Source organism: Bufo bufo, chromosome 5, assembly GCF_905171765.1.
Source record: "Bufo bufo chromosome 5, aBufBuf1.1, whole genome shotgun sequence".
In the NCBI taxonomy this organism is placed as follows: Eukaryota; Metazoa; Chordata; class Amphibia; order Anura; family Bufonidae; genus Bufo; species Bufo bufo.
In genome coordinates, this window is record NC_053393.1 from 31,644,934 (window position 1) to 31,660,510 (window position 15,577).

Sequence of the window (15,577 nt, forward strand, 5' to 3'; positions counted from 1 at the left end):
TGCGCGATCAAGTGGATGAGGTGAGTTTATATATTTTTTTTAACCCCTCAGTAGACATTTTATTTTGCATTCTGTTTTAAGAATGCTAATATTTACCGTTATAACCATGTTATAATGGAAAATAATAAAATCACCCGAACACTGAACCCGAACTTCAGTGAAAAAGTCCGGGTTCGCTCAACTGTAGTTATAATACATAACTATATTCTCCAGCTGGATGGCATGCCCCATTAACTGTTGAGGAGATTTTACATGGATCAGCTTTTCACCATATTTTTTTGTGGGACCATTTACATAAAGTACTTTCACAAGTTAATCATACCTGCCCTTCAATAGATGTCTGTTCTTGAGACTATTTCAATCTTTGCTTGTAAAAGGGATTCTCCATTATCAGTTTTGCTGATCTCCTTTGGAGCTCCAACTCCAGGACATTTTTGAGTTATGAACGGTTGCCCAGGACTGAACTGCATGAGACCTGACTAATGCTCTATGTATCAGCAAGATTGTTCCTCTGTTTTTTAGGTCCAAGTCTAATCAACCTTTTCCCCACAGGCCCTCACCAAGCCAGACTAAGGTAATGCCCAGCTCTCACTAGTGGTCAAAGTCTATAAAATGTATCTCAATCTTGTGTGTCCGGAACCCAGTATAACATTAAGAATAAAATAAGATGATGTTTGCTAAATAAAAGTTTGGTGCAGCTAGAGAAAGGAATAGGCAACATATGATCCTTTCTGTCTAAAACTCGCTTCCCTGTCTCGTCTCAGACACCTCACAGTTGAGTAGTATCTCTCAATGTCATGCCTTATTAGACTTGTTTTAGAGGAAAAATAAAAGATATCAAAGGGGTAAAAAAATAAATAAAATAAAAACTTTTGACATCTTTAAAAAAATAGCAAAAAATATTTTAAAGTGTGTCTCCACTCTTTTGGTCTCCAATTTCGAATTTGCATCTTGCCATGCTTTCATTTGAGCCATTTTTGATATACCGTATGCTACCATTTTTTAAAACTATATTAAATTCATCTTATATATGTGACACGCCAGCATTATTCTTCAACTGAGGAACTTTGAAGAGACAAGGCAGATTCTCTTCATGGCACAGGATAGGTATGCAACACCAGACCCAGGCCATGAGCCCATACAGGAAATATAGAAATCGACCAGAACACAAAAAAGTTTTGTTTCCAACCGGAAACATACAGAAGAGTAGGAATTTATTGGTTTTTAGAACACAAACCACTTGTAGCCGCTTTTCATTGATAATTTACTTTTCTGAAAATCTTCTCTACAGGATAGAAAATATTAACAATAAATTATGAGGCATCGTTTCCAAGCAATGTAGTCTTTGTAGGCACATTGGTGAATACTGAGCAGTTCTGCAGCCGCCGGAGCAGGATGTAGAATGAGAAGACCTGAAAGATAAAGCACACGGGTAAAACATTAGGAATTCATAAAATTAAGGCTCTTTTAAATATATGTAAGGTATGATATTCCGGTCTTTGCTCCTATATGATATAGACAAGGATCACATAACATTTAACGGGCCGTGCTCTACATCCATCATGATAAATTGATCAACGGGTGTCCCAGTACTTCTAGACTCCTAGTGATCGGCTGTAATCTCTGAAAATATTGGCAGCAGGTGTTCAATTTTTCTGCAGCGGCATTACATGCAAAAGGAGACAATACAGACTATCCATGTTTTCCACTTGTACGCCAGGTCCTTCATAGAGGATTTTTGCTGCCACTTTCTGCTCTGGCTAATTGATATGGTTCCAGAATGGTGGAATCCTCTTAACTCAGATTTCCCTGCTTTTCTTTTTCCAGACACAGCACCTCTATTGGTAGAATCGTGCAATTTACTTTCCCCACCAGCCAGCACAGTGAAGAGATTACAGAGCTTGTTTGAATCAAACTGATCTGCTTTACCAGTCGCAGTCAATCATGGAAATACTGAATTTGGTAAGAGGGATTTTCCATGTGCTCCATGATAGATGATCAATATACTACTGGTGGAAGTCCAAAAACCCCACCGATCATATGTTCCTTGCAGCCTCCAGTGCAGCCTCCACTCTGAATGGAGTCAGAAGCATAGCTCCATTCAAAAGTATAATGGCGGCGCTGGGTGATTGCAGATCAGCTCTGATTCACTGGAATATATCCTAGTATGGCCACAACTTTGGACGGAGCTGTACTTCCAGGCAAACTAAAGTGCTAACTGCAGCGCTAGACACTGCATCGAACAGTTGATTAGTGGGGGTGCAGTGTGTCAGACCCCTGCCAATCAGATATTGATGACCTATCTTGAGTATATATGCAGTGCTTGCAGAACTGTGACCCATTATTTTACTAGATAGGATGGGTCCTGGAGGTCAAATCTTAACCGATCGAACATACATGGCCAACCTTGAGGATAGGCCATCAATGTTTAAGCCCCAGAGAACCCCTTTACGTTTATGGCTTCTCAAAGTGTAGCAATACCAGACAAGTGGGCTGGAGATTTTCAGCACTGGACATGTGTCACATAGAACAGTGCCCACAGGGTCGGGGTTTATAGACTTTCCATCAGTCATTCCATTAAAGAACACGGCAGTCAGCCTCTCTACAGTCTGAAATGGTCGATAAAAGAACCAATATCTTACATTCCACAGCACAGAAATGAGAGAAAAGATAGTTAAGCAATAAATTAGGTCTGGTAAGCACACAGTAATAATATAATTAAAAAAAGTAATAAGTATAAAAAAGTCAAGATCCTTTCTTGGAGCTTCTTGTTTTCAATGGCATCATAACTAATGACAAAATGCTCAACCAATGGATTGTAATTGACCTTCTAATAACAATGTCAATATTTTACCTTGGCTTTGGCCATGCACAACATAATTATCTTGGCAATTTATGAAACAAAGAGCAATTCCTCTCTGGAGGTCTGAGCATGAACATGCATAACATATTTGCCCGTTCATTTGAGTGGGCACCAAGAAATCCCACATTTGTCTGCAGTTTCTCGGGTGATAACAGCCAGGGATTTCGTCCAGTCCTTATTTAGCCAAGTGGATGTCTTGATGAACCAACCTTGTTTAATTGTGTGCTGTCCAGTTGCTACCTGGAAACCATAACCAAGCTGCTATTGACACATTTATAATCTTCATTATGGCTTTCTATACGTAGTACTTTGGGTAAATAAATGGAGCCCGGCTGTGAATGGTCGGTGGGTGCGATTGGCTCATTAATAGCACAAGACCAGCCATTCTTATTATCCCTTCTTAATACTAAACAATATATAGTTGTTGCCTGGAGACCATCATTAAGTTGCTGTTGACAAATCTATTATTCTTTTTATGTTTCTATTTAGTAATTTGGGTGCATATGGTTTTTCGGCTGCGATTGCTCTGAGGGTTTGATTGGCTCATTCACACTTTATTACCCCCTGTAGTCCTTATTATCTCATGAAATCCCAAAGAGTCGTCTGATTGAAAATTGAAAACCTATTTGAATAGTTACCATATATGTTGATGAGAAATAAATGATTGAATCTTGTGTACTGTAGCAGGTCAAATTTCTAAGAATTTTTTTATTAAATCTTCCCTCTGTTTTTCGCCGATTATGGAAAAAGCTGTCAATGGTGGTAGGAGGGGTAGACAGAGCTAGTCCCAGAACTTATATTGAGGACTCTATCACAAAGCTTTAGGAAGGAGTCCTTTATATTTATGTAGTGATGGTCACACTGATTTCAGTCTTTTGCTTGATGTGTTCATTTGATGAACTTTGCCTTTATTTGAAGTTTAGTAATAGACAACGAGGTTCTTGATATTTATAAGTTGATTGGCAGCTTTCTTCTTGGTCCATTCTTGCCTTGATAACTGTAACCCATTATTAAATCTGTCTCCCCTCACTAAACTCGCCCCTCTCCAATCTGAATCCAGCAGCCACTCATCTATCTGTTCAACCCCTACTCCAATGCCTCTACCTTTTGCCAGTCACTGCATCAATGCCTCCAACCTGTGCCCATCACTGCATCAATGCATCCAACCTGTGCCCATCACTGCATCAATGCCTCCAACCTGTGCCCATCACTGCATCAACACCTCCAACCTGTGCCCATCACTGCATCAATGCATCCAACCTGTGCCCATCACTGCATCAATGCCTCCAACCTGTGCCCATCACTGCATCAACGCCTCCAACCTGTGCCCATCACTGCATCAACGCCTCCAACCTGTGCCCATCACTGCATCAATGCCTGCACCCTGTGCCCATCACTGCATCAATGCCTGCACCCTGTGCCCATCACTGCATCAATGCCTGCACCCTGTGCCCATCACTGCATCAATGCCTGCACCCTGTGCTCATCACTGCATCAATGCCTGCACCCTGTGCCCATCACTGCATCAATGCCTGCACCCTGTGCCCATCACTGCATCAATGTCTCTACTTTGTGCCCATCACTGCATCAATGCCTCCACTCTGTGCCAGTCACTGAATCAATAACCCCACCCTGTTCCCATCACTGCATCAATGTCTCTACCTTGTGCCAGTCATTGCCTCAATGCCTCCTCCCTGTGCCAGTCACTGCATCAATGCCTCCAACCTGTGCCCATCACTGCATCAATGGCTCCAACCTGTGCCCATTATTGCATCAATGCCTCCAACCTGTGCCCATCACTGCATCAATGCCTCCAACCTGTGCCCATCACTGCATCAATGTCTCTACCTTGTGCCCATCACTGCATCAATGCCTCCACTCTGTGCCCGTCGCTGAATCAATAACCCCACCCTGTGCTCATCATTGCATAAATGTCTCTACCTTGTGCCAGTCATTGCCTCAATGCCTCCTCCCTGTGCCAGTCACTGCACTGTTATTTATTAGTGATGAGTGGGAGGTGCCATATTCGATTTCGACGAAATTTGCGAATATTCGCTAGAATATTCGTCTCATATTCGTCATTATTCTAGTTATCGCGATTAATATGCAATTTAAATAATCGCATATTGCGATTTTAACTTAAGGCAACTTTCCTATTGGTTTGATATCTAGTATTAGCGAAGATGACGAATATGACAAATGTATTCGTCATATTCCTCAAAACGAAGATAACAAAGTATTCTCCATCTTCGTTTTTAGCTCCATATTCGTCAACTTCGCTAATTCTAGCAATCAAATAGGAAAGTTGACTATAGAGACAGCTGTGTTTAATTCGCTATGCGATTATATTACTTTGCTTCTTTTTTTTTTATAAATAGAATAATTATTATAATTATCAAGTATTATAATTTTTCTATTTATTTTTAAAAAAAAAGTAAAGTAATATAATCGCATAGCGAATTAAACACAGCTGTCTCTATAGTCAACTTTCCTATTTGATTGCTAGAATTAGCGAAGTTGACGAATAGGTAGCTAAAACGAAGATGGAGAATATTTTGTTATCTTCGTTTTGAGGAATATGACGAATACATTCGTCATATTCGTCATCTTTGCTAATTCTACCAAGCCAACCATAGTAAACCAGGTCTAAGTTGAAATCGCAATGTGATGACTTCAAGTTATATTAATCGCATTGCGATTTCAACTTAGAGCTGTGTTTCTAATGGGTCAGCTTGCTAGAATTAAGGAAGTTAACAAATATGGAATATAGCAGTGCTAAGTTGAAATCGCAATGCGATTACTTAAAGTTATATTAATCGCATTGCGATTTCAACTTAATTCTCACATCCGACAGTACATTCTAGTATGGAGTCGTTCCCATGGTGATGGGGACGCTCCATGAGCATGGAAGTCGGCAGAAGCGGCAACGGGCACTGGCTGGAGCAGCCAGGAATCCTCAGAACAGGTAAGAACTACTTTTGGGAAGTGGGAAAGAAAAAAAAAGAATATTCGAAAATAACGAATTTATAGCGCTATATTCGAAATATTCGCGAATTAGTGAAGTGCCGATATTCGCTAAAAAAATTTGCTATTCGAATATTTGCGCTCAACACTATTACTCATACAGTATAAGATTCAACTCTGTGCTCACAATTCTGCCAATGATTTACGGCCAACATCTTCCATCATCTGAACCTCACTCCCCTCTCCAAAACTTTTCTCGAGTTGCACAGATTCTCTTGAGGGCATTAGTCCAGACAATTATGACAGTTCCCAACTCCCACAATTTTAGCCACAGTCTAAAACCATATCTTTTTTTAGGGTGGCCTACCACATCCATATATCATATCGTGCAGGATGTTTTTATCTTTGTTTTTTCTGTGATTTTTTTTGGCCTACCACATTGCCTAATCTAACTCTTCTCCATTAACTCTTCTACAACATTGTTCCTTAGAAGCTGATCCTTTCAACCAACAGTATCCACAGATATTGGCTGGTGACTGGCTCATGCAGCTTTATATGTACTCCCCTATTAGGATGACTGGACCATTGTACAAAACAAGCACTTTGTACCTTTTGAGTCACCTCTGTTCCTCATAGATTGTAAGCTTCTGTGAGCAGGACCCTCACTCCTCTTGTTTTAATTGATTAGTATGCTGATTTTTTTGTACATGAACCCTCTGATTGAAAAGTGCTGTGAAATATGTTGGTGCTAAATAAATATTATTCTATTACTGTGCTTGGGAAAAAATCTGTCAATCAGCAGAGGGTTGGGGTTGTTAGCCCCACAAATCTGAAAAAGTTTGGGACAGGATTTGAACTCACAGCTTCTGCATCACAGCCCAGAACTTTAACCACTACACTATATAGCTGCATAGCCAGTCACTAAAAAAATAAATAAATATGAGAATTATACTGTATAGGTCTCAGTAGAGGTACAGTACAGTAGAAGACACACACACACATATATATATATATATATATATATATATATATATATTTTTAGTAACTGGCTATGCAGCTATTATAGATGAGTAGTTAAGTGCCTTGCCTCTCATAGAGAAGGTCGTGAGTTCGAATCACGGCAAAAACTTTTCTGAAATACAGGCTAAATTAGATTTAAATACACTGGGGTGTCCCCAAGCACTGACTCCATATATGGACATAGCTATATATGGAATCAGAGCAGAGATTCCTAAGCCGAACTAGAGTCCCGACACCCTCCCCTCTTCCGAGCAGGGGGTGCTTGGGGTTCTCCCATTGACTTCCATTGTGCTCGGGTGCTCGGTTGAACACCCAAGCATCGCAAAGTGTTCCACTCGAGCACTTTGGTGCTCGATCAACACTAGTGGTTACACATTACTTTCAATTATCATTCTCACCGGTATGTACTGCATATAATATAACTTTGATATGAAATGGCTTTTAGTGTTTAATACAATGTCCATATCCTTGGTGACTTTCAGCGCAGTTATAATATCAATTTTGAACATTTTGATTTTTTCACTCACACTTTTCTTATCTCTTGAACGTATCCAATAGTTAAAACATGGCTGCACCTTTAAAGAGGATCGGTCACCAAGTCAAAAAAATTTAGTTACATATATAGCATTGCCCATGCTCCCCTGGGCATGTCATAGTAGCTTTTATTGTAAAGTTATGTCCCCCTATAATTACTGTGCCACACATCAGTCAAAAGCATGTCTGGTCACTTCTCATTTTTGCAAGGGAAGGTTTCACCCCCGTGTGATGATCCCCATCACACCATCCTTTCACACTGCTGCCTCTCGAGAACAGGCAAAAAAAGAGGAGTGACTAGGCACATCTCTGTGGCAAGTCACTTGTGATTGACATGAATGGCACAGAAATTATAGGGGGACATAACTTTACAACACAGGGACCTACATTCATAAAATGCTGGGAAAGGCTATACTGTATATGTAACTCCTCACTGCACAATGACCTTTGTACAAGTCGCAGAGCATGCCTATAAAACTCTCATAGATGTTGGTAAGTCATCTCATGTCCATTTTAGACTATGATCCATGTGGCTGCTGCTAAATGTGATGGTTGCCCCCATAATCATATACAGAAAATAAAAATCTACAAATAAAAAAATAAAAATATTAGAAAAATAAAGTGTTTCACTCCTTGTTCTTAATTAGTAAAACAATATAGGTGATACATTTTCTTTAATGAGCACCTGGCAGCCCTATTAAACCAGACATGCCGCCAGTTAGTGTTGATCCTACTGAGTAAAATGATATCCGTATTGTGAAAATCGGTTGTGGCGTTCCCAAGAAAAAAGACTTATTCTTTATGCAACTAAGGGCTTTAATGCACAGAGGGGGTGAGTCCTAGCCACTAGGGCAGTCCACTTCTCAGTTTTCCATCACTAGTCACATCCCTTGGGACACTGAAGCCTTCCTTTGCATAGAGAATGAAAGTCTTCTTTTCTCTGGAACGCCACAAAAAGATTCTTATAAGACAGGTATTGTTTTAATCAGCAGGACCAGCCCTACTTTACAATATGCCTGGTATAATATAGCTGATCATGCTGACAGGTGCCTTTTAAGTAAAAAAAAAAATTTTCATGAGAAGCCAAGGAGCATATTTCATTATGGATATGTCATCATTCAAACTGTATTTCTCCCATATCAGACAAAGGAAGCTGAAGATGACTGTACATCAACATAAGAGCCTACATTGTCCTAGAGAAGATAAATATGGCCACATATTGGCAGATGTGTCCATCAGCCAAATTCTGGTGTTGCTAAATTTCTCATCTCCACCAACTGGAGGATAGACTACTAATCTGGTCATATATTAGAAAGACCAGCACTCCGTTTTGCTGAGCTGAAAACTTCTTTATTCGTCACCCATGTGACGTACGTTTCGGCATAGAATTTGCCTTTCTCAAATACAGGTGATAGTAGCTTAATACAACATATGCAATGCACCATTTAAATACACCTTTTGAATAACCCGCCCCTCATCATGTGAGCGGTCATGTGGCTGTAATTGAAGGCATACGCCCCCATTCTACTAATCTGGTCAGTCTGACCCTGTGTGATGGAGACAATACTTGGGTTTGGAAGCTAAAACATATTGCTGATCCTTTTGGTATTTCAAGCCTTAGAACTTTGTGCAGCTGTTCCGAGGTCAACAAGCCAATGTCTCCCATAGATAAGAAATCCAGGAATCAAAGTGTTAAATGGTCAACTAATAAAAGAAATCCCCGTTAACAACTTGCAGAATTCTTCAGCAAGCCCATTTGCACTTCATACTGTACAGTTGAGTTGGAGTATTACTCATCTGTAATCTTGTCCTTTTTTACTCCTCCATTGAATGTGGCATTGTGTAAGACATCATAGGGAGCATTATAATAGTTTTATTCTGCCATCTGACTCATACATCAGAGCATATTGAACTTGGATAATAGAACAACTTTTTAAATACTTAATCATTATACAGATGGAGCAGACTTTTTTCCCCATAGATCATTGTGAGACACAATTCACAATGTAGAAACTGCACAGTTTGTGAACTGTTCACATGTTGCTGTGGTTAAAGTGTATTGTGAGTGGACAAATGGCACCACTGCGAATAAGCGTCCTGGAAATTGCGCAGCATCACATGCCATTGATGTGAGAGGTGAATGTCTGCTACGATGGTGCGCAAGAGCGGACCGACACACTACGGTGGAGCAGCTCATCATCAAAATGAACCAGGGGGCTTCCTGATGTGTGTCTAAAACAGTTCTGCCAACCTTACTACGTATGGGGCTCCGAAGCAGATGCATGGTCATTTCACCTCTGCTAAACATTTGCACCAACATAAAAGGCTTCAATTTTTACGGCAGTTTCAGAATTGGACCTCCACTTATTGGTAAAGGGTTGTCTTCTCCGATGAGTTGTGTTTTCTGCTTCATGGAACAGATGGACGTTGGCATGTCAGACAAGAAACATCAGTGAACTAACACCCTGCAACCATTGATGGAAGAACACAAGCTGGTTGTGGCAGCATTATGGTGGTCTGGGGAATGTTTCCGTGGCATTCTCTGGGCCCGCTCATCCATGTGGAAGGCACCCTCAACTGATTTGGGTATGATTCCATCCTTGCAGATTATGTACCACCTCTGCCCCCAATTCCCCAGACTTGAACATTTGTGGGACCATCTCGATGGTAGCGTTTGCTCTATTGGGCATTAAAGGGTGACAGACACAGCAGGGGCCTCTTGTGCAAAAGCTGTATATGAGCCCCTTGCTCTCCAATAGCTCAGAATGTAGCACCACCTTATGTCTGCCCAACAATCCAATGAAATTCATTGGTTTAGTTCCCTACACGTAATTAGGGCCCCTTTTATAGTGGGTCCTTGTGCAGCCACATAGGTTGCACATATGGCATGTCCATCCCCGATACTTACTTGAGTTCTCTTGTAAACATTCCCTAAAGTTCTACATTAGCTGTGGGCACTGCCTTATGGTACCTCTTGATGGCATGCATATTCTATCCAAAAAGCATTGCCATGCACGGAGTAGATTTGGTTCTATAGTAAAAAACCTTAAATGGGTATTCAGGTCATTTGAAGTAATACCCTATCCACAGGATAGAAGATAGCTATTAGATCTGTGGGGGACCCCCTCTGATCTCGAGAATGGTGGCACCGTACCCCCTGTAGACCCCTGAAAAGAACGGAGCAGCCAGTCGCACATGCTCGTGGCCGCTCCATTCATTTTTATGGGAGTTCCAGAGATAGCAGAGCACATCGCTGTGGATAGGGGATAATATCAAACAACGGGAATACCCCTTTAAAGCAACTTGCCTTTAAGGAAGAAACCATAGATTTTACACTGCACCAGAAAATTCTCAAAGGGAATGTCTGGTCAAGAGTCTACTAGGTGAAGATGAAATATCACATCAAGACCATGACGAAAAACACAAAGGCAACTGAATATCTCATTGGCCAAGAAAAAACACAATGTTTTACGGTAGATGAGCTTAGAAAAGTTGGTTTAGATTCTATGGAAAGACCTGAAACAAACAATTCATGCACCTATATGTCTGAATTAAATATAAAAAAATTTAAAAAATTAAAAGTGTAAAAAATATGAGGTCATCTAGAAGGAGTCGGGGACTACTTCTTCAAAGTTCTGTATTTTCTAGTGCCTTCAAGCAATCCATTTAGAATTTCTGTTGGAACGCATATTCTTTGTACATTTTAATCACAAACAACCACAATCAAAAAGGTAGAAAAGGGATGAAGGTGAAAGGCCTTGAATTTGCACTGGTAATTTACTGTACTCGGCAATCTGATAATATATGCACACATTCAATGGAACGTCATGAAAATATGTGGCATAAGGTTACTTTCATGCAACATCAAAAGGATGCAAGAACCTAGCCCTTCCAAAGCACACTGTCTTCATGAGGTCTCATTAAACCACATCATAGCCGGGAAGATTAAATCAAGCCAGAAAAAATATATACATATGTATATTAAGAAATGACATTGGAACTTTCCCTGTCAAATTTTTCCATGATTAACTTTTGAATTATTTTACAAAACATACATCACAGGCAGAGCCCATAGAAAGCTGAAGTCCCCTGCTACCGAGATATATAAAGTACAGAAAAAAAAAAATTGTAAATATTTCTTACATATTATATTACACTAGGGCTAAAGGGATTAACTGGGAATGCAAAACTGATGGCTTGCCTTTAACCTATTTACTTGAGCTGTAAAATCAGGTACAGAACTACTAACAGTACACAGCTATGCATGGTAAACAATGAAGATATGGCGCCAGGGCCCTCTGATCAGCTGATCATGGGGATTCTGACTTCCGATTCGGACCCCCACTGATCATCTGATCGAAAGAGCTATGGCACCACACCACACTGAAAGGTCTGTGTCCAGCAATAAAACTCAAGTTAATGGGCTGAGTATAATACTAAGTTCAGCCATTACTAAAAGTGAGGAGCTGTGCCTGGTAAGCAATGATTTGGAGGAGGCACTTAAAGGAATGCTACAGCCACTTAAATGAGCTGATCTGCAGAAGTCCGAAAAATCGGACCCACACCTGATACTTATGAACCATCCCAACCCTTTTGGAGGATGAGGGTTCCCTAACCACATTAAGTAATATTAAATGGCCCCTATTAGAAAAGAACGCTTTTTCACAGATTTCTTGATTATACTCTACTGGAGTTATGGAGGACTGCTTAGCTGGAGATAGAGCTCCTTCTGACATTCCTACCTCTTCCAGTCAACTTCAAATGAGATTTAGTAGTCCTCTGTACTCCCAATGGGTAGAGGTCCAATAGGGCTCCCTTATTAGGTATTTAACTAAGTATGACTACTTATAGAATTGATCTGTTTGGTTGGAATACTCCTTTAGGGATATGGTACATTGGGATTTTCTTTTCTAGCTACAACCCAATCCCACTAGTTGAATGTAAAACCTAATATAAAAGTTAGTCATTAGTTTTATACATTATCTGATTGATTGAGGGTCAATCCTTCCTGTCTGTTACTTTATTTTAAGTGGATATTCAATAAAGATTAAGAGAGAGAAAACAAAAACAAAAAAACCTAATATAAGGACTTTTGGCTTTGAACTTAGAAAGGTCTAAGAATGTAGTGAGCTGAAGCTTCTAATAGATGACACTAAGAACTTTGATAATATTACTAGCACTGCCTTAGTGGAAAAAGTGCTCGAAATGTAATTGACATAATACAAACTAATGCAGCAGCCAGACGGCCTCGCGGGAAATTTTTAGATATATTCTAAAAACTGAATTCATAAAAAGCCTTCTCCCCGGTGATGAGCAGTGTGTACTTGAAATGGAACTTTAATTTGTGATATATACTCAAACAATAAATATCTTTACAGCAAGTTGCATTAATGAAGATGGGCTGAGTGGCTTGGCAATATATTTTTTGAAATATGGACCCAACTATGTTTGGAAACGCCAGGAGTGCCTACAAACAATGGAGACATAGATTCTCTATGTAGCACTGTAGGATGCTGCATTTTACACTGTAGTACAATGACATAGTTATCTGATAAGGTAAGGATGTCTAAGTATATAATGATGGAGGTGAGGTTACAGATTTTTTAATGCTATGCAAAAAGGACTTAACAGTAGAATAAGGAGACCATATCAAGTTCATGGTTATAGAAGTCTATTGCATAGCGGTCAGACATTTAGTTTGGTCTGCTCTTTGTTGTCTACATTTGTGGTACCAAAGATCACTGAAGACTTGAGATATCAGGCAACAGGTGTCTATTAGTCTAGAAGAGGATTTAAGATGATCACTAAACAATTTGGCATCAACCAATTCATCGGTCAGTAGATTGTCAACAAGGAGAATCTGATACCAATTGTAAAACATGATCATGGAGATGTTCTCGTTTGAGGCTGAATAGTTCACCATCACCAGTTCACCTTCATTGTATCAAAAGATGCTTGAGGATACTGTGAGCACTATCTGTTAGAAAAACTGAATAATGCCTGAGAGAGACCTTGTAACATGACAATAATGCTAAACATACCAGAAATCCACAGAGGAATGGCTAAAAAATACATAACAGAGGACCAAGAAAAAGCTTGGGTCTAAGTTGCAACAAGAAAAATCATTGCAGGAAACCTTTCAAACAATGAATAACTGAAATGGCCGAGTGGGTTCTGAAAGGTACTATTTGTCCTTATGGAAAGCGCTTAGTAGGCATAAGGAGTCTTACAGTATACACAATGAGATGCTCATCTGAGAAAAGGGTATGCAAATTAGCATTCAAATAGTAAGTTTTACATTTTTCAAAATTGTCTTCTTCCCCAGAGGAACATACTTAAAATGTACTTCCAGTTCTAAACAAATTTTCAGAAATGAGTAGTACAGATTAATACAGGAAAGTTTGTAATATATCTAATTAAAGATTTGCACTTCCTCCTGGGCTTCTCTAGGTGACTTCCTCCTTTTTCCCTTCACAGAGTCTCTTATCTCTAGTAGATCGTGTGTCCGTCTCTATTCTCCCACACAAAAGTATATGGAGAGTAGTGTTGAGCGCGAATATTTGAATAGCGAATTTTAATCTCGAATATCAGCACTTTGCTAATTCACGAATATTTTGAATATAGTGCTATATATTCGCTAATTCGAATATTATTATTATTTTTATTTTTTTAAGTTGTTCCCACTTCCCAAAAGCAGTTCTTCTTACATGTCCGGGGGACTCGGTGCTCCTTGCCTGCTCCAGTCAGTGCCCGTTGGCGCGTCTGCCGAGTGCCGACTTCACGTGCGCATGGAGCGTCCCTATCACCATGGCAACACCTCCATGCTCAATGTACTGTCGGATGTGAGAATCACGGTCATCTAGACCACGCTCAAAGTTGGATGCGCAATGCGAGTAAAATTACGCATTTAGCATCCAACTTAGTTCTGTGTATACGCAATGTTCCTAATGGTTGGCTTGCTAGAATTAACGAATATAACGAATACGAATATAGCGCTATATTCTCTATATTCGTTAAATCAAGCAGGAAGACAATAGGAAAGTTGCCTGTGGACAGCTCTAAGCTGTATTCGCAATGCGAGAATATTACTTTGCCTATTAGTTGCAATAAATAGAATAATGACTCAGTATTCAATTTATTGCAAAAAATAGGCAAAGTAATATTCTCGCATTGTGAATCCAACTTAGAGCTGTCTACAGGCAACTTTCCCATTGGCTTGCTAGAATTAACGAATATAGGGAATATAGCGCTATATTCATTATCTTCGTTAATTCTAGATAGCTAACCATTAGGAAAGTTGCCTTATACAGTTAAACTCGCAATACGCAAATAATTAAATCACATATTAATTGCGATAAATATAATAATGACGAATATTAGATTTCGACGAATATAAGACGAATATTCAATCGAATATGGCACCTCCCGCTCATCACTAATGGAGAGAAAGGATGAGGAGTCTGATCGCAGCCACTAATTGATTTGTTACCTCACTCTGAACAGTGTTAAGCCTCATGCACACGTCCGTGGAACACGGACCTTGAGATACTGGCCTGGATTTCTGCTGAGTGCAGGAGCGCACGGCGTCATTGGTTGCTATGACGCCGCTGATGTACAGTAATACACTCGTATGATCCATACGAGTGTATTACTGTACAGCAGCGGCGGCACGAAGCGCACAGTGTCATAGCAACCAAAGACGTGTTCCACGGACGTGTGCATGAGGCTTTAGAGCCTTATCTTATTAGATATAGTAGAGTCAAAAGTACTAAGTGTGGCAGAGCTAAGAAACTACAATTGTGTGTCTTTCATGCAGCAGCAGCCGCCTCCTCCCCACAGTTCTCTCCATAGTCAACAATGTTAAAAGCAAGGAAGGGCAAAGCAGCCTTAAAAAAGCAGATAGAAGCATTTTTAATAAGATATATTACAATGTTACTTATATTCACCTGTACTATTCATTTAAAGAAAGTTGCTTTATAACTGGAGGTACATTGTATCTACTGTATTTACCCGTTTAGTATAACACATAGTCATAATACAGCTGTTTTCTATTAACCAGTGACTGGTAGAAGTGCCACCAAGAAATCTATTAGAAAAGTTAGGGGTATACTTACACATTGTAGTAATGTTACAACTAAAATAGATGTCTTTTGGTGGATATTTATTGTTACATAGTTACTATGGTTGAAAAAATAC

At 39.7% G+C, this 15,577-nt stretch overlaps 1 protein-coding gene across 1 annotated transcript in view; it reads right to left on the minus strand.

The window, feature by feature from the left end:
• Positions 1–1,331: 1,331 nt before the first annotated feature.
• KHDRBS3 (KH RNA binding domain containing, signal transduction associated 3) overlaps positions 1,332–15,577 on the minus strand; it is a 100,709-nt gene continuing 86,463 nt past the window's right edge. Inside the window, exon 12 of the transcript XR_005779025.1 lies at positions 1,332–1,412. The gene's annotated coding sequence lies outside the window, so the exon portion shown is untranslated. The remainder of the gene's footprint in view (positions 1,413–15,577) is intronic.